Source organism: Silurus meridionalis, chromosome 14, assembly GCF_014805685.1.
Source record: "Silurus meridionalis isolate SWU-2019-XX chromosome 14, ASM1480568v1, whole genome shotgun sequence".
In the NCBI taxonomy this organism is placed as follows: Eukaryota; Metazoa; Chordata; class Actinopteri; order Siluriformes; family Siluridae; genus Silurus; species Silurus meridionalis.
Window position 1 is genome coordinate 6429223 of NC_060897.1, and position 20794 is coordinate 6450016.

Genomic DNA, 20794 nt, shown 5'->3' on the forward strand with positions numbered 1-20794 from the left:
CCAAACACGGTCCAGCACCCCTCAAACTCTCAGCACTTATCTCATGCTGCACTGCACCATGCTTCATCCAAGCCTTAACTACTGCTCAACTGGTACTACCATCTCTCAGGAAGACATGCTTCCAGACTCTTCTCTGTTCTGGTACTGAGCTGGTAGAACACATTATCGCTTGATGTCTGAACAGTTCACTCTAGCAATCTTTAAACAACCGTCCAAAGACTTATAGAGCCTGTCAAAAGTTTGGAAACTTGGGGAAAGTTCTGTAGATAGATTAGAACAATTTTGACATTTGCAGCTCAGAGGAACTTATAGGAGCTTAATGGTTTGTTTGGGAGCAGGGAAGGTTGGAGATTTATTCCAGGAGAACCCCTCAAAAACCATAGATCTTTCCAAACTTTTGACAGGCAATGCACATGTTCCAGCAATACTTAAATTAACACTATAAAAATAAACAACTTCTTTCTTCCTAACTATCTTCTTTCCCACATGGTTTTAGACTGATAGGATTTTTACTGTGTCCTACAGAACCAGCGCTGGGATGTATTTATTGACAGGAGACCGCGAAGCACTGAGCTCACACTGTGCGATTTCTAATAGTCCTTTGCGATTGTTGCTTGCCAGACTGTACATGATCCCCATGTCACACTGTAGGATCTCAGTTGTCATAATGTCAAACGACACGACAGTCGAAATGTGACACACACAACGGTATGTGGCAACAAACAAATTCCGTCGCACTGCAGGAAAGATCTGACACTGGCAGGAATTTCATTGGAGGAAAAGAATGATCGCAACGGCCATGAATCGGCCATTAACAATGTCAAACCAGCGATCAAAGACTACAAATTTTAGGACTACAGATTACAGGAATCTTTCAAGATACTCAAAATTTCCCTTAGATAAATACATCTTACCAAAAAAAAAAATGGGGGTAGAAGATTCGATGCTTCTATAGAAGGAGTCGGATTAGACTAGGGCTGTAAGATTCCTTTGAATACCTCGAGCGATTCGAATAAAAAATTTGCTTCATTTGGTCTATTTAACGACACACGGTGCACTGCGTTTCCCACGGACCATTATTACAGACGCACCACCTGCTAAACTCTGGAAAGCTCTGGACAGGTAAACACAGAAGACGCTGAAGGATGAAAAATGCAGGAACTGGGAGAAAACAGAGAGGGGGGAGGAGAAGATTCAGGCCAAAGAAAACACCAGAAAGTTTAGTTTCAAACTAAAACAAAGAAAATGGGGGTGCACAATATCCGATTTAACATTGAACTCCCGTTTTTTCCCCCAAAAGGTTTATATACAGCCTATTATGATACTGCTGTAAATAAAAATGATAAAAATCTATGTTTTTAACAAGCGTAAATAAATCCAACCCATATTAATCGATATTTAACGATGTCTGTGAGATTCTGTAAAGGTATATTCTCTTCTACTTTCATTCTGCAAAGTGATTTTTTCGATTGTTTTTCAGTGCACACACACACACACACACACACACACACACACACACACACACACACACATTTGAGGACACCCCTAATTCTGGTTTGCACTCTGCAAATGGACTCAAAAGTTAGACAATCAGATAAGTTCGCAGTAGCACGGAAGGATCTTTCATGTTGGTTTTAATCTGTTGACTTTTGTTCAGTGACAATCCACAAGACCACAAGAAAACGTCTACATCATCAGAAAGCACGCAGATGTATCGACATCATCCTAGTGCTAGGTTCAATCCAGTAGTGTCAGACAGATCCCAGACGGACCCCTAACCCAAAAAAACAACTCCCAGCAGAGGTTAGAGAATTATAGCCTAGACGACACTATAGAGCTGGTGATAAACAATCTGCCTTTGTGTGTGTGTGTGTGTGTGTGTGTGTGTGTGTGTGTGTGTGTGAGTGTGAGAGAGAGAGAGAGAGAGAGAGAGAGAGAGAGAGAGAGAGAGAGAGAGAGAGACTTGGGCTAATGACTGTGAGTCTATCAAGGGATTCCAAAGAGCAAATTCAAATACACAGTACGCACTGTAACCTCTTTTTCCGCGTTGTGCAAAATGCTCGCTGCCAGTTTAATGTGCAGACCCGCTGCAATTGTTTAAGCGTTTGTTGTCAATCGAGACGAGAAAGTACCTAAAAAAAACAACAGGAGGTTACACAATCGATTAGATCTCTTTATAGCAAAGTGTTTTTAAACCACTGGGCACTTAGCTTAGCTTAGGCATTGGTCTTTGGATCTGAAGGTCATGAGCTCAAATCCCAGCCATATTAAGTTGCCATTCCTGGGCCCCTAAACAAGGCCCTTAGCTGCTCAGCTGTATGAATAAAATCAATGTAAGTCACTCTGGATGAGGGCGTCTGCCAACTGGCATAAATGTAAAACCAATCTGACACTCAAAGACAAAGTAAAAGTCCCCCAAGCTTCTGTGTTCATGTCCAACAGTTTCTTGAATAACCTTGAAAGTTAGATCAACAGGAAGTCAGTTAAACGCTCTATGGGCCATGTTGCAAAACGATCCACGACACGATGGTGTGACGCGACCCCATAAGATGCTCGGTTAGCTTTATTCCTCTCAACACCAGCATTGTACAGGTAGACCCCGACTTACGATGGGCGTGATCCCATGAGCCCATTGTAACTTGAACAAAAATCGTGTCTAGACGTGGCCTAGCCTACTCAGGAGTCTTAAAGAGTGGTGATCAGTATGGGGTAGTACACTGTAATCTGTCAATAATTTAAACTATAGTACATATATTTATACAATTTTTACCTTTTCGTATCGCTATCGCCAAGTCGAGCCATCATAAGTCGGGGACCACCTGTACGTTTGACCTTTTTTTTTCATGGTTACACGTAATGTACATGTGGTATGTCCATGAATCAAGTTTGTGCTGGAACCTTGTTATTTGACCAAGAAAACTCAGCACAGTCCTCTGTCTATTGCCCGGAGAACCACTGTTTAGCTCACTTACATATTTTACCTGATTGCAAAAGAGGGCAGGGGTCAGAGTTCAGGAACCTGGTCAGTGATAAGATGGAAAGAGTTCACCTGAGAGGTCAGCTGATGGCAGTGACTGAAAGAAGAAAAAAAAAGAAAGAGAAAAAAAAACAGCGCAGAAGTTCCTGCTGATTTCAGCTGCTTCACGTCGGATAAAATGATAGCTGGAAGCCGGGGTGTGTGTTGCTACTATTGCAGATCTGTTTTGCACTGCTGTCTTGAGATGAATTTGTAAATCTTCCTCGTCTGTCTCTCTCTCTCTCTCTCTCTCTCTCTCTCTCTCTCTCATTATAAATCATTAGGCTGGAGAGCCCAAGGAAGAGAAGTGGTTCTGTCCTGCTCAAGCTTATTGCAGATTACTGAGCAACGCACATTCATTAAAGTACAGACACTCTGAGAGAAAGAAAAAGCCGACGAAGACTTTTTTTTTGTTTTTTATTCTTTTTTTTTTATTATTCCTCTAAAAATCACGAGAGCATAAAAAGCCCAGATTCATGAGCACAAATCAAGCTGTGGAAAGTGGTGTGCTGCTGTGATTTACATGTCCAGAACAGAGTGCAGTCCTGATGGAGTAACAGCTACAATGGAGTACCACAGCTCGCGTGTCTGACAGTATAATCCGGCGCGGATCGGAATAAAAGGCAGGAAATTGAAGTCGGAAAGAAAAAGGGATTTGTGAAAATGGATTCGTTTGAGCGTAGGAGGAAGCGTGCACCCTCAGGAGAGAGGGTGAAGAGGGCATGTGTGGGGGCACGGGGGAAAACAATGCAAGGAAGCTTCCAGAACAGCGACGATGTGGAAGAAAAAAAATAAAAAATTTGGACCGCTGTCTATGGAACATCTGTAACCATAGTAACATACGGTTGTTCGGAGTGAGACGGGCGGGTATTGTAAGTTAAACGGACGATTATTTCGTGTCAATGAACTGGTTCGGGAAATACGGCGAATTTGATCAATGGGCTGAGGCGCAATTGTGTTATCGTGAGAAATGTAATAAAAAAAAAGGGCACAAGGAGTTAACACCGACAGCCTCGTTATTAGAGTTGCAGGAAAGATGCCAAAGATTTCAAATATATATTCTCTTTTTAAATATTTGATTTAGAGTTGGCAAAAATCGTCTACTGACGTAGGAAAAGTAACGGAAATGACTCGCTTCTATTATCAATGCAGTCAGCAAACATCAATGACAGCTGTGAGATGTTAATGCTTGCAAATGATCCTAGAATAAGAGAGGTAATTCGCAGCTAGGTGTGCATTTCTGCATTTTCAGGCACCCATGGAGGCATCTAAGTGGACAGTTAGGGTAGTTATTTACCTCAGCGGTACTGCATTCAAATTGTGCAAGACAACCAGGACGTTTGGCCTTTACTCCTTAAACTAGATAATAGATTTGTAATTTTTTTTTTACTTGAACAAACAACTATATGCCAAATAGATCAATAAAAAAACACCACTATAGCATCTAGGTATATTTGTATTCGTAACAAAATGTTTCAGTACAGGGCTTTAAGTCCGTGCAATCCTTTTTACGTGCGAAACATAGTTAAAATCTACATTTCCATGGCAACGTATTAAGTGGAGGACTGCAGGTTTGTTTAGTCTTCACCTCGCACGGTGTCACTGTATTTTTTATTTTATTATTATTACTAAGCGTGAAAACATGCACAACAATGCCAGGGATATAAAAAAAAAATTAAATAGAGTTAGCGCAGTGTCACTGTGGCTACTCGCTGCGTACAGTGAAATATACATTTACGTTTGTGGCATTTCGCAGACGCCCTTGTCCAAAGAGACGTACAAAAGTGCTTTGAGTATCTAGCAACGAATAAATCTACACGGGTACGCTAGAATACAACTTAAGATAAATCAGCCTACAACTCAAGAACTTATCTTACAAGGACAAAATCCTGACAATTCCACATATCGAGGGAGTGAGTGAGTGAAAGATGGATGGAATGAAGACATTTGTAAAAGTCTGCTAAAATAAGTAGAACAGTTATCATATGATATCTTTAGAAAATTAATATTAAACAAATGTAAACTATTACATTTTTCCATTTATTACATTTTACTTAATTTTATTTGTGCCAATTTTATGGATTACTACATTTAATCAGTATAATTAATTGCATTAATTAGATTTACTTAATTTTTTTTTTAGTTCATTTTTTATAAAATATATTGTTTATGCATCATTTAAACAAGCAGGCATTTTACATGAAACTGTTTAGGAAATGTAAAATGTTGATAATGTTGTAATGTTACGTTTTTTGAAGGAAAAATTGAGGAATTTTGTGTACCTAGCACCAGTGGAAGAGTTGAGGAAACTCTAGAATCTGAAGTAGTGTTTGTGTGCTTACAATGTCCTATTTTCATACACATAACCTATTGGCGCTTCACTCCACCCCTATCGCGTTTTGTTGGGAAACATAGCGTTTAGCCCCCGACGCACGCAGATAATCACAAGAAAGGCTGTAAAAACAGAAGGAACTGTGAAGGTGCTTTTCCATGATGGGAGTTATTTATGGCTAGTTAAAGGAAAGACTGTAAAATTAGCATCATAGGCAGGTATATAAATGCAAGTTGGATTGCACGCTTTCTTGGTTTGGCAAATCGTGCGTTTTTATTAGCATTGTTCCCAACATTTTTCAGAATTGGAAATGTAAATAACCAATGTGCACTTGATGATTTTCATCTTTTTTGCTAAGTTAACTCTAATTAGCATGCTAACTCTAGCTGAAACCATAGTTTCTACGAGGTGTGGCTTTTCAGCGTTCGAAAAATTCGAATATTATGTGCTGTAAGTACAGCGGTCGTAAAAATCCACAGCCTTTTTTCTTTTTGCTGCTCACTGCCCTTCCGTCATGGCAAATCAAATTACAACATGAAATAATGATAATTATGATAAAATGCATTACCACACTATACTTATGACACCTTGTCATAAGGATGTGGTATGTGTTTTTTGTGAATCGCATTCCACATTTAGTCCCAATTTGCTCTTATAATTCCCTCCACTCTTCTGGGAAGATGTTTCACTAGATTTTGGAGCGGGTTTGTGATTATTTGTGTATCAGCCACAAGGATGTTAGTAAAGTCAGGTACTAATGTAGGTGATGTGAGAAGGGGCAAGAATCAGAAGCAAGTGAAGAAAGTAGCATGTTCACTAGAAAGATGTTTGAAATACTTCTGTAAAAATGTTTCTGCTCTGCTGTTCCATACTTGTGGATTGAAGTGTCAAGGAACATCCTTCATGGGTAGAAATGTCTTTGTTTTTGTTGGGTTTTTTTAACTCTGAGCCATACTCAGCATTTTAATTCATCCCAAAGGTGTTCAGAAGGATTGAGATCAGAGCTCTATAGTAGGCCACTCAAGATCTTCCTCCCCAAACCATGTAAATAATATTTTCACGGAGCTCGCTTTGTGCACAGGCATATTGCCGTGCTGGAACTGGTTTGGGTTTTCAAATTCGGGTGAACGCAAAATGTCAACATACCGCATCTGAAGTCATTCTATACAATTGTGTGCCTCCAGCTTTGTGGTAATGGTTTGGAGATCCATAGATGGCAGGAAAGGTCAGGTGTCCCAATACTTTTGTCCATACAGTGTATATAGTAGTGCCCAAACATTTATCTGCATTGCATGAACAACAACTCTGCTTCTTTACAGTTTACAGAATAATCATTATATCTCCATAATCTCAATACCAGAATACAGTGTAGCAGAATACAGTGCCTGTATTACATATACAGAATACTTATCTGCCTTGTGGTCCTCAAAAATGGAGATCATTGGAACTGTGGAATTGAGTAAAGTGATATCTGACTGTGTAAGAAGACCATCTATCTGAACACAGTGTATTTGACTGTGTGACAAGAATCTTTCTCTAATATAATAATGTCTGTATAATAATCTGAAAATTGTGTTCATGGAAGAAAATACAAAGGCCTGTGACCAGTGGTGTTCGAGATACTTAAAGAACTGTGACTCATCAAACAGTTACAATCGAGGTCCAGAAATAAATTCTATTATGGCTGCAAGTCTGATATACGATTAGTCAGAACACGGTTGGGTTTCTGTATGTAGATTATCTTAATTCTGTTTCGCTGCTGGGAAAATTGTGAGGGTAAAGAGAAGCAAGGGAGAGAGAATGAGAGAGAGAGAGAGAGAGAGAGAGAGAGAGAGAGAGAGAGAGAGAGATGAAATACAGTGTGATAACGTGGGAAAGAACGAGCGAGAGAACGAGGTTGAGAAAACGAGTCTATACTGTATGAGTGAGTGGATTTTAGTCAAGGTCACTTGCAAAAGAGTCTGACAAAACAAACATGGCTCATCTGATAAAGCGCAAACCCAGAATCTGTCTCTCGTTCTCACACCCAAACACACACACACACACACACACGGCAGGATCAGAGAGTGAAAAGAGATAAGTCTGGAAGTCAGTTGGAGAGTAAAAAAAAGACAGAGAGTGATAGACACGTGTCACTTCCTTTGGGGAATTTCTGCATTAACTCAACTAACCAGAACACCAACCATAACCATAACTCTGTTCTTTGTTCTCGTGACGGCCGAGATTCGATTCCTATTACAACAGGAAGAGTATCGGCGTACTGAAACACTTGACTCACGCAACCACTGGTGGTGTTCAAACACCCACCAAATCAGATTGTTTAGCGTTCTAGCTAATATATAAACAGAAGAGTTTTTTTCTAGAGCCTTGTTTTAACTACAAATGGCCGACTTCAATCCTTTCTTTTGACTTTGTTTAAGTAAAAGGGGAACCTGTGTATCAGGGGTTTCCTCCTCCAGTTCAAAGACTGTAGAGCCAGCATGACAGTTCATGCTGGCTCTAAAGAACATGACTAAACCCTGGGGAACAGAAGAATACCCTTTTTGGAAATCAAATCAAGCCACACAATTTAAACTCCATATAGTCGATGTCTGAACTGAGCTGTGATGTATTCATACTTTTTGGCTGTCCCCAAAGTTTCATGGTCACTTTACATTGTACCCAGTATGTGGTAATAAATGAGCGTATCAGCAGTGGACGTACAGTATAAGAAGGTGCAGCTGATAAATAGTCTGAAATAAGATCCCACTATATTCATTGACAATCCGATGTACCAGGACTTTTCTTGCCGATTTTCCATGCAATTGCCTTTTTTTTTGTTTGTTTTTTACATGAAGCATATTTAAAATAAGTTCAATTCTCTGGAATCTATTTGCCTGAAACCGCACACTGAACAAAGAACTTTATTGAGTGAAAGAAGGCTGAAGGAACAATACTGTAACTGCTGCAGGACTCCTTCCTCCAAACCATATGATGTTCCTCAGTATGAACTGTTACATTTGCGCTTTTAATACTTGGCCTAAAGACACACATCTGCACCAAGACTGATTCTGGTGTTCGTTCAAGGGGGTTTCATCACAGGTTTGCTTTCAGAAAGGAGATTTTAGTTATTTTTATGACATTTGGCATCCAGAGCAAACTATTTTATTTCTGCAACCGAGTTAAAGCCTTGCTTCGCAGAGGCAGCTTAGTGGAGCTGGGATTTGAACTCTCAATCTTGCAAATTTAGAAGCTTCTGACAAAAAGTCCATTGTCTTAACCATTGTCCTACTACCTTTCATCCAAACTGTGGCTCGACTGCACAATTTCATAGGTCACTTTTGTGCACTCAGGTTTGCAGAATGCTAAAATGACTAGGGCTGTGTATTGGCAAAAATCTGGCGATACGATACGCATCATGTCACAGAGATTGTGATACGATATGCATTGCGATTCTAAAAGCAAGACGATATATTGGAATATTTTTTATTTTAGGAATGGGATTTTATTTTAGGAAATCTGTCATTAAGAACACCTCTATATGCAAACTACAGCAAAGAAAAAAGTATGTAAGAACACACTGGGATCTGCATTTGAATTAATTGTCTAAAAATGACACTGCTAACCCTTAAACCTACCCATACCATGAAACCTGTGCCGGCTTTAATCATATCACACCTCAGTGGCATCAAGTGAATGGCAATACATGAACATTATTGCACCTAACAGTCATTTTATACATTTTTGTTTTAAACATTTGCACTTGGTCCTAATAGGAAGTAGGATTGTTAATGATGATTATTGTATTATAGTATTAGTATTACCATTAGTATCAGGACATGCCCTTATGCTAGTACTTCCTGTCACTGTTTAAGTTCAGAGATAAGACTTATCTATCCAGCGTTAAGCATATAAACTCAAAACCAAACAACTGCCATTAATCAAGTATGAATTTTATTTTCCAAATATTGTGTTTTTGAGAATCGATACAGTATCATCAAACTAAATATCACAATATTCAAACAATATTTTATTATACCCCTAAGTGTTACCCTTTTTTATTTTATAGTGTTTATCAGTGTTATACCAGCATTCAACTATAGAACAGCACTTCTTAGATGCATGGCATGTTACCTTGCAATAGTACCAATGAACATACAGCAGATCTCATATATTCAAGCAGTCAGACCACAAAAATAAATGAATTACAATTCTCCAGTCTTATGAGTGTTTGGTTTTGTATACCAAGACCCATAACAAGTCTTCCCATGAAGTGTTAAACCAGTCAAGGTATTCAGGGTATTCTTGAACCCCGATTTTCAAAAAGAACAGGGTTTAAATCTTTTTCTTAATGAAAAAAGCTGTGTGAAAAAATGGGAGTAGCAACATTCTGGCAATAAACAGTGTTGTTTTAGTAAAACACAGACATTCACAAATTCCACCTTCTGTCGAATGACATGAACAGCAACCAGGGAAAAAATCTAATAAAATTTTATGTCACAAACACATTCATACAGAGTACGACAGTTATGTAAAATGCTTATTATATCACATGTAAATAAAAATAGAGCATTATAAATATATATATATATATATATATATATATATATATATATATATATATATATATATATATATATATATATATATATATATATATATATATATACACACACACACACACACACACACACATACACACACATACATACACACACACACACACACACACACACACACACACACACACACACACACACACACACACACACACACACACACACACACACACACACTCAGTAGCCCAACAACACACCAACAAACCAAGAACAAGACCCTCCCCTGGTACATTGGAAGCACATACTCGTATAAAAGACGAGTTCAAGCAGTAACACTACAAAAGCAAAAAGTAAATAAATAAATAAGGCAAATGTCTGGTTTCAGACTGCATTTTCATTACATAAACACGTCATCATGATGTTTAGTTCTGCTAAGGTTTCAGTGGAACTACATCTTTTGTAATAGCAGCCACTCAGCGATTAAGGCTGATCAAAAGGTCAGTAGTTCAGAGTCCTGACATGGCCAAGCCGCCACCTGTCAGGACCTGGAATGAGGATTTTAACCCTTTCTGCTCTAGGGCATCACGGCTGACCCTGTGCTCTGACCCCAGATTACAACAATTCTACAGGAATTTGTGTTACAGTACATAATTGTCATGCTTTCATAATCATAATGACCCTCTGTTCAAAAATAGACATACATCATTATCCCTATGTTTACATACTGTACTTGTCTACATATATTTATAACTAAGGGGTGACTGTCAAAGTGACCGCTTGACAAACCAATTCAATATAATTCAGTTTTATTAGTAGAGCACTTTTAACAATGATAATTGTCCTAAAGCAGCTTTACAGAGATAGAGAGGTTATAAAGGTGGAATGTAAACGTTTAGTGCCTAATAGTTCCTTGTAGGTTTATCCGTAATAAGTAAGCCAGTAGCAACTGTTGCAAGGAAAACCTGGCTCAGATGGCAAGAGGAAGAAACCTTGAGAGGAACCAGACTGAAAAGGGAACCCATTGTCATCTGGGTGGCACCAAATGTCTATTCATTACAGTCCCATCATTGTTCAGGTGTGCTGTCCAGTGCTGGATGCAAAAATGCGGAAAAATTCATACAAAATGTGACAGTTAATACAGTTCAACCAATAGTGGATTTTACTGATACTGATAGCTAGGATGAATCGTACTTGCTGATCAATGATTAATCAATCAGCCAATAGTTTTCAATTAAATACTGGCTAAAGAAAACAAACATAACACTCCATGTAAAATAGTTCTGCTTAAAATACAGTACTGAATCATGAAAATCTGCTTAATGAAATAAATATTAACATATTCATTATTTTAATAATTATTGTTAAAGACTTGTATCAAACTGAAACAAAAAGTTAAACTCCATAAATATAAAAACACAAAACATCCACAAAAAGAAAAAAAGAAAGAAAAAAACGAACACTTCACATAAACCTCACATAGCATCAGTGATTCACCTCTTGAGGTCGCTCTTGTACTGAATAGCTCAACCCGGAAAAACTATCGGTATGGATTTCTGTTGATATCCAACAATTCAAGCAATCAACTATCAGTGTAGATAAATCTGCAAAACCAATGAATCTGAATCACAGTCCAAATCCATCCTCAAAGTTGCTCAGTAACTTCATGGATCTTCAGGCTGGATAAATTCTACACTGGGAGTTGGCCCTTGAGCAAGGCACTTAACCCCATAGCTCTCAGTTATATAATTATATACATGTTATTTGCTGTGGATAAGGGCGTCTGCAAAACCCCCCAAATGTAAACGCTGCATGTAGTTCATTTCTGCAGTTAGTTTGCAAACCTTAAACATTGTAGCATTTCATCATATACTGTAAATATTAACGTGGAAAACTTAACGCAGAAGCAGCCGAGATAATGGGTGCTACTGGTGAGTGTATGTAGCTAGTACAGTTTCCTTGCCTTTCAATCAAAGCTAGAACAAAGCTCCGCCCACAAACAATAATCAGTATGTCATTTAATTTGTGTTAAACAAATTAAGAGTAGAAAACTAGAATGGTTGCTAATATCTTACACAATTGACACAAGGGTAACAAAACTGATGCAAGAGAGCTGGAACAGGGTTCATTCTGCGCATCATTACGGTACGTACTTGCTGCACAATCGCTTATCATTTTCAAGCTTACGGTGTGTAGAGAAGGTGATGCGAAAGGATCTCTCTGGGGTTTACACACCACTCTCGCACGCAAGGCAAAAAAAAATATTAACCCGACTGGGGGTACGCAAAGCAGACAAGATGTCATGTTGTTCCGAGCTGCAACAGCTCAAATAGGAGCCTATTCAACCTGTCAGAGGTGTGACTGAGGGTCTGAATTGGCCTTTAGAATAAAACAGATGCATGTCATCATGTGGGCAAGTCAATCAATCACTCCTGACTTCCATTTTAGCTCCCTTTCAAGCTCTTGACTTTTAAGCAACAAGACATCATGCTGAGAACAGAGCAGCTTCCTATTGAGAAACAGCACACACACAGTCCATATGGAACACAAATTTGCTTTCAGGTTAAGTACACAGACATCACCCTGCCAACCCCCAACCCTCCGGCCCCGCCTTCCACTCCATATTGTTGATTAGATTAGATTAGATTAGATTAGATTAGATAGATAGATAGATAGATAGATAGATAGATAGATAGATAGATAGATAGATAGATAGATAGATAGATAGATAGATAGATAGATAGATAGATAGATAGATAGATATAGATAGATAGATAGATAGATAGATAGACAGACAGACAGACAGACAGACAGACAGACAGACAGACAGACAGACAGATATCCACCTATATCTCAATCCATTCTTTCATTGTTTTTGAGACTCATGCATTTGTTTCTATGCAACACACTCATTAAAAGGCAAAAACATAACAGGACAGTAAATAACTGGAAGAACATTTCTGTGGACAAACGAGTCAAAATGTGACAATTCTGGCTCGAACAAAAGAACTCATGTAAGACAGAAGAGGATCAATTGAGTTCGCATGCTGCCTCACCCCCACATTCAAACATGGAGATGAAAGTTTATGGTTTGGGGTTGTTTTGGAACAGGGAAAGTTGGAGACTTATTCCAGGTAAGAGGAATCCTGAACAAATATGGCTACAGTTCCATACTTCAACACCATGCAATTCCATCTGGACTGTGGCTCACTGGAAATGACTTCGCCTTACAACAAAACAATGACCCGAAACATACGTCCAAGCTCTGAAAGCTTATTTAGAGAGTGGGCCGGAGCGTTATCCATCGTAGAGCAGCCTGCCCAGTTACCGCACCTAAATCATATTGAACTGTTCTGGGATGAACTGGATCGCCAGGTCACAAAGAAAAAAGAAGAAGAAGCATGGCACAGTATTTCAGCTAAGTGTTTGGGGGAAATAGCTTTCTGGATGCTGAGAGTGTGTAAAGCTGTTAATCATGCTAAGGATTTTTCAACGAAAATAAAAGTTTAACATCTGTACATTTACACATTTAGTAAAAGTAAAGTGTCATCACCTAGTTCGTTGCATATAAATAAAAGGAACATGATACATAATAAATAAGTATTCAATTTATTTATATTGTTATCATGGTGTTAAAATCTTTCAAATATAACAAAAATATTGAAGTTCAGCTCCTTTTTTCAGGTTTGAATTATTATAATTAACTACAGTTCTGTGGTGATTTTCGACCGAGAAGCCTAAGCGTGTCCGTGCGTAGAGCAGGGACGTGTAAACGCACGCAGCTTCAGCATGTCTGCGGGTGAAAAATGATCGGGAGTATTTATGGTTCTGGTTTTCAGTGAGGAGTCACCCTTGACCTCTTCATGTTTGGATCCCTTGCCAAAGCTTGCAGGTTCCTGATTTCTCGTATGATGAGCTGGACGAGAGCCTTTCTGCTCCCGGCTGCCAGGAGGACAAAAGGTCACTAAAAAAAAAATACAAAATAAAAATAAAGCACAACGAGCAGAAGACGTAGTGGATCACACACACCACACAAACCAGAATTGCACACCTGAGGCGCAGACCTGTCCGTTTTCTGTGCGAGAAAAAAACAAAACAACAGGTGGTGATTAGTGACGTGACGACGACGTAGGAATGCACGGGCAATTAAATCAAAACGTTAGACTCTCTTCTTAGCACTGTCGCTACATAAAGCCTACTAATCCCCAAACGCGAGCTGCAGCCATGCCCGAGCCTCCAGCGTCTTAACAGAGGTGACAGAACATTCACAGTGTGTACTTTTGTAATGTTTAGCTTCTGCATGACAAATGTATAGTGTTAACGGCAAAAGTATTGGGACGCCTGGCTTTTACAGCCATATGTGGTTCATCTGCAAACTGTAACCACAAAGTTGGAAGCACAAGTTTTTTTTTTTTCTTGAACTATGAGACCCAAACCTGTTCCAACATGACAATACCCCTCTGTACACAGCCAGCCAGTTGGAGTGGAAGATCTTGAGTGGTCCGCTATGGAGCTCCAACTCTAGTGAACATCTTTGGGATGATTTGGAACGCTGACTGCACCGCAGGCCTTCTCACCTCACCTACATCAGTACCCTGACTTTAATAACACCCTTGTAGGTGTACATTTACGCATTTGGAGGACCCTCGTATCCAGAGCGGCTTTTATCTCATTCATACAACCGAGCAGCTACAGGATTAAGGGCCCTTGCTCAAGGGCCTAAAAGTGGCAGCTTACTGTGCCTGGGATTTGAACTCATGACCTTTGGATCCAAAGTCCAATGCTTTGAAGAAAAAAAGATCTCTAGTGCAACATCTTCCCAAATGATTAAAGGGTATTCTAACAGCACATAGTGACTACATGTGGGAATGGGATTTTCAAAAGTCATATTCAGATCTTATGCTCAGATGTGCACAAACATTTGCCCATATAATCTAGATAAAGTTGCTTAAGGATTTTCAGTTTCGTTTGCGCAGCTGAAACAACCAAAACACTGATATGCATCTGGTACCATTTGGAGAGAAAAAGCTAACCAAACAAAAATAAAAAAACACCAACAGCAGACCACAAAGACCCTCTTGCACCAACCGCAGGTCCTAAAAACCTTTCCGAGTGAGTCGTGTGTGAATGTGAAGAACGAGAACGCCAGCATGCACTAGTTTGCACCCTTGTTTGTTTGTTTATTGTTTCGCTTTGACAGGATGGACGTATGAATTCATGTGTGGTCTACAGTTTGACACCTATGACAATCCTGCCCCAGCACCACTCCTCTACACCCCCTCCCTCCCTCCCTCCCTCCCTCCCACACACACACACACACACACACACACACACCAAAGGAGCGCTAAATATAGCAGTCTGAAAGCAATAAACACATGGTGTTGGGTGCATGCTTGATTACTCTGGGTTCAAGGTGGGTAGAACACTGACTCAACCCACACACACGAATACCAAAACTTAGTTTTCGATTATATCAAGAGAGAGAGTGCATTACAGATGTTTTAGATTAGCAATTCTCTCGATGTCTAAATAAAACACAACAAACCTTAGGCTTCTGTATTGTGTAAACGGTGTGAACACTGCGACAGTATGACGTAGCAGGACATATTAATAATTTGCCCATATTAGCAGTTTGTCTGAGTCGTTTTTACAATCACTTGTGTAACGCTCAGGACAGCTGATGCTAGCCAGGTCATCAGACACGTATGACAACAGATCTATCAGTGTTTGCAGATAAGAATATCGCTCGGTTAAATGCTCCTATGGACGTTTTTTTTTTTTTTGAAGAAAAAAAGGGCTCAGCACAGCAGTCAGTGAACTGGCCAAAACTGATAAAAAAAGAAAAAAAAAAAAAAGAGAAAAAGATAACCTCTGAAGTAACCCTCTCCTCCATGGCCTTTATGTCTGGAGGTCTGCTCGGGGGCATAGACACTGCAACAGAACGACCCGACATGCTGAGAGGAAGCCATTAAGTTAGTGTGATTGCTAACATCTCCGGGATCTGTGTTCTCTTTTTTAAGTAAGGACTGTGATGAAGGAGTGTAAAGCTTGTGAAGGTTAGAAGGCAGCTATTATCACCGCACGTTTCTGTAAAAGGCGAGGATTCTGAATACGGCAGGAACAAAGTCGCCCTCGGTAAAGTAAAATCCGATTTGTCCTGTCAGCTGTGACTTTGGGCAGGATGTACTGCCAACCCTGCAGGCACTGTCTTAAAAACTGCAGCCTCCAATAGATATTATGTTGCTTTAATGACATTTTGATCTCGGTTTCCTTTTAATGACACGTTCTCTTGTATTTAGCAAGAAAATGTTAATCTCAAAACAAAAAAAAAATCCTTTTCTTAACAAGATTTTCTTACGTGTTTTCTCATAATAAAATGCTTATCGTAGTGGTGAGCTGGTTCCTTGTTAAAACATAAACTAGTAGTTTTGTACTAGTAGTTTGTCTAGTACCGTCTTATAGTACCAAAACACTTTCATACTGTAAAGCAACAACAACAAAAATTACTTGTAGTAACAAAACGCTTTCGTATAGCAGCAAAATGCTTTTGCGTAGGAAAAAAAAAAAAACATTTCTGCAGCACCAAATGCTTACCTTCAGTATACACCTATAGTACCAAACGTTTCCATGCTTTCCTGCAACACCAAAATGCTTTTCTGCAACACCAAATCACTTTCCTGTAGCATCAAATCACTTTCCTGTAGCATCAAATCACTTTCCTGTAGCATCAAATCACTTTCCTGCAGCATCAAAACACTTTCCTGTAGCATCAAAACACTTTCCTGTAGCATCAAAACACTTTCCTGTAGCATCAAAACACTTTCCTCTACTACCGTTATTTTTTGCAGCACCAAAACGCTGTCCTGTAGCAAAAAAACGCTGTCCTTTAGCACCAAAACACTTTCCTCTTGTCTTGGGAAACATTTCTGTTGATTTTACACTGCAAGCCTAAAAATCACTTTATTTCAAAACACAGGTGTAAAACCTCTAAACCAGATCAAATCGGAACACAGGCTTTCTTTCCTTCTTTCTTTCTCTCCATTTCATTTTCTTTCTTCGGTTGTTTCTTTCTTTCTTCACACTTTGATGAAACTGAAAGTGAATGAAGTCGGCAGGTTGATCCTGAACTCCAGTTGCAGTCAGAAGAACAGAGAAGGGAGAGAAAGCTGCTTAGATCTGATCTCAGATCATCTCACAGTCCTGCCGCTGCTGCAGCGTGAGACCTCACCACCCACCCACATACATACAAACTTATATATATATATATATATATATATAAAAAATATATATATATATACACACACACAAATACATAGAAATAATGTAATAAGTATATTATACATATGATATATGTAAAATATATACACACACACACACACACTCATATATACATACATACACACACAAACATACATACACACACACACACACACATATATATATATATATATACACATACACACATACATACACACACACACAATCTTTTTTTTTTTTTTTTTAACGCGAGTGACAAGTGTCGTAATTCCAGCGTCACTTCATCACAGTGTAACTCAGCCCCGTTACAAAGTTCATCTCAGACGCTCGGGGTCTCTACTCACTTTTCAAACATTTATTACCTTTTTTAATATAATAATAATTAAAACTAAAACCCCAGGTTACATTTCCCGACGGTATGAACGCTGCTATTCCGGGGGGGTGGGAGAGGAATGCGAGGCTCGGTTTCAGAGCGCGCGCTACGCGTGGAGCAGCGGGGAGAGCTGAGGGCACCGGACCGCACCGCACCGGACCGGACCGCATGGCCGCGCTGCCGAGTGCGCAAGTGCCGATCGGTGCGCAGGCCGTGGCGCTTTGACAGCTCCGGAATCAACACTGCACAAAGTGTGTTCAAGGAGGAACCTGGTGTTAGTTCGTGTTATTAAACCTGACGCTGGTGTGAAATTGGAAAATAAGACGGAGTGTTTGGGTTTAATTGTTGCGTCAATTCCGCTCTAAAGTTGCGTCAAATAGATATTAAAAAAGCGCACACACACACACACACACAGGCTTTAGACAGTTAGTTTGTTTACGAAGCCGCTGTGCTAGAAAAAAGAAAATTAAAAAAAAGAAATGAACTAGTGAATGATCTCTGGCAGAAGCAGGAAGACTTACCGGGGCAGGAAGCTGAAACACGCAGTCTGGTTTGCGGAAAAAGTGCAACGCGAAGCTCCGGGAAAGATCTTCCAGAGAGCCGCCCGTGTGTCCGCTTCCAGCAGCGGGCTGTGCGCTGTCTCATCCGCCTGCCTGCCTCTGCTTCTCTCTCTCTCTCTCTCTCTCTCTCTCTCTCTCACCCGCCCACTTCCGGTGTTGTTTCCACGCCGTTGTTTTTTCTTTTTTTTTCCCTCCTCCTATTTATGTATCGTATCGGCTACACGTCTATAAACACGCACACGATACTTGTTGTTGTTTGTTTCTTTCTCTCTTTGTTTGTTCCGGATGATTTAAATGACCGGTACCACGTGAGACGCACGCGAGGCTTCTTCACCTGAGATGCGCGCGCGGGCGCGTTCCCTAATTACATTCTCTCAAATGTTCCTTCGACTGCGCGCGCTGCCATGGACGCGCAGACACGCACACGCGCGCTCACTGACAGATACACATAGGCTTCCAGACACTTTGACAAACACACACACACACACACACGTATATACATATACACATACATACAGAAATACATACATGCACACGCAAAGAAATACGCAGATACATGCATACAGTACATACATACACACAGATATACATGACCAGGCATAACATTATCACCACCTGTCTAATATCGTGTTGGTCCCCCTTGTGTTGCCAAAACAGTTCTGACCCGTCGAGCATTAACAGCAATAACTTCTTCAGAAATGTGAGCTACAGAAGCTCGTCTTTTGGATCGGACCACACGGACCAGCCTTCACTCCCCACATGTATCAATGAGCTTTGGTCGCTTATGACCATGTCGCCACTGTTCCTTTCTTGGACCACTTTTGATAGACACTGACCACTGCAGACTAGGACGATCCCACAAGAGCTGCAGTTTTGGAGACGCTCTGACCCAGTCGTCTGGACGTCGCAGACATACATACATACATACATACACATTCATATGTACAGTGTGTATACATACACCAGTGGCGGGCGGTCAGGGCCATCAAAGGCCTTCTCTGCTGCCCTAAACACTATCAGAAGCACAGACCTACATTTACAACCTAAATTCTAATATTTGTATTAATTTATTCCCAACAGTTTATTCTCTTCATTTCGTAGTGTTTCTTGTGGCTGCACTGCTTCCACTACATGTAAGTGGATGTTAGATTTTTTTGTCCAATCAGATTTCAGCCTCTATGTGCTGCCATGTCAATCTAATCTACCCAGGGCCTTCAAAGTCAGTACTGCTGGCCTTTTTACCATAGAAAATATTATCAATGCGTCTGTTTCTTTAACTAATTAAATTTCAAATTCGCCCCACAGGGCAGCTAGCTGGCCCAGAATAGTGTCAGCATTTTTCCATCCTCTGATTGGTTGGTCAGAGGGAAACTGTTACAGCCAAGTTCGACTGGCAAAACTCATGTGTAGCTCTTCACACATTGATACATATGAGTTAGACTTTTTTTTATGCCAATGGTGGAAGAGAAATTGATTTGGTTTTGGACATATTTAAAAATCCATTTTCCAGAAAAGTTAGACATCGTGAGGAGGTCGGCCAACCCTGAGGCTAGCTAGCTCATCTCAGCCCGGGAAAGGGTTTGTTCACCACTTCCAGACCAGTGAATACGAGCGGTACCACTGGATTACAGCCTCTGAGGAGCGCTGCACATTATGAGTCTGAATCTCTGGTGAGTAGGTTGTATTTTATTTACATTTTTATGTTTTTGTCATGTTATTAGATAAATATTGATTCTGAACTGCTCCAGATGATGTAGGTGGCACAGTTGCGGTTGTAGTGTAGAGGTTTGGAGTCTTAACTGTGTTTCTTGCTTTAGTAAAATGGTAAAAAAAGCCTGCCACTGCCATACATACATATATATATATATATATATATATATATATATATATATATATATATATATATATATACACACATAAATCACACATATGCACATATACACACCTAATATACACACTTTTTATATATATATATATATATATATATATATATATATATATATATATATATATATATATATACAGCTGAATATTGCACTTATCTGACAATGTATGCACACACACACACACACACACACACACACACACACACAACTTTATATTACATTATACAACTGAACATTGCACTTGTCTGAGCTCTGAGCTCTTTCTAAAGGTTTTCATTTACACTCAGGGTAGACATACCTCAGCCTGTCATACTACAGCCGACACAAATTCGTCCTTCTAATTCATTTGAAGAGCCTCTGAGCTGACATGTGTTTATTATTTAATAAGCCACAGTGCCTGTTAAGGCTTGAACTTTTAAAGGGAAAAAAACAGTTCATTCATTCATTCATTTATCCAACCATCTGTCTATCAATTTATTCATTCATTAATTTTCAGTAAGTATATTACACCACCATAGGATTGATTGAAAGAAACGTTTGAGCCAATCACATGGATGTCTCACTTTATCTAATTTGCATATCGAAAGATAGTGTAAAGGCAGCATCATCTTGCTGCTGGGTAGAAAAAGGCAGAAGTATTGGGCACTAGAAAAATTTGATATTTTGGAAATTTAGCAAAACAGTTTAGCTACTTAAGCTGTTAAGCCTCAATTTATTTATTTATTTATTTATTTATTTGTACCTGAGTGGTCATGTGCATGAAGCGTTTGTGCATTTGGTGTATGTAGTACTAGGAATTGAATAAGGATTATTACTAGTTTAAAAAATAAAAAAA

General features: G+C 39.5%; 1 protein-coding gene across 1 annotated transcript in view; it reads right to left on the reverse strand.

Annotated features, from left to right (window-relative positions):
* stat5a (signal transducer and activator of transcription 5a) overlaps nt 1-18423 on the reverse strand; it is a 95177-nt gene extending 76754 nt beyond the window's left edge. Inside the window, 1 exon segment of the mRNA XM_046866036.1 lies at nt 18035-18423. The gene's annotated coding sequence lies outside the window, so the exon portion shown is untranslated.
* Between the last annotated feature and the right edge of the window lie 2371 nt (nt 18424-20794).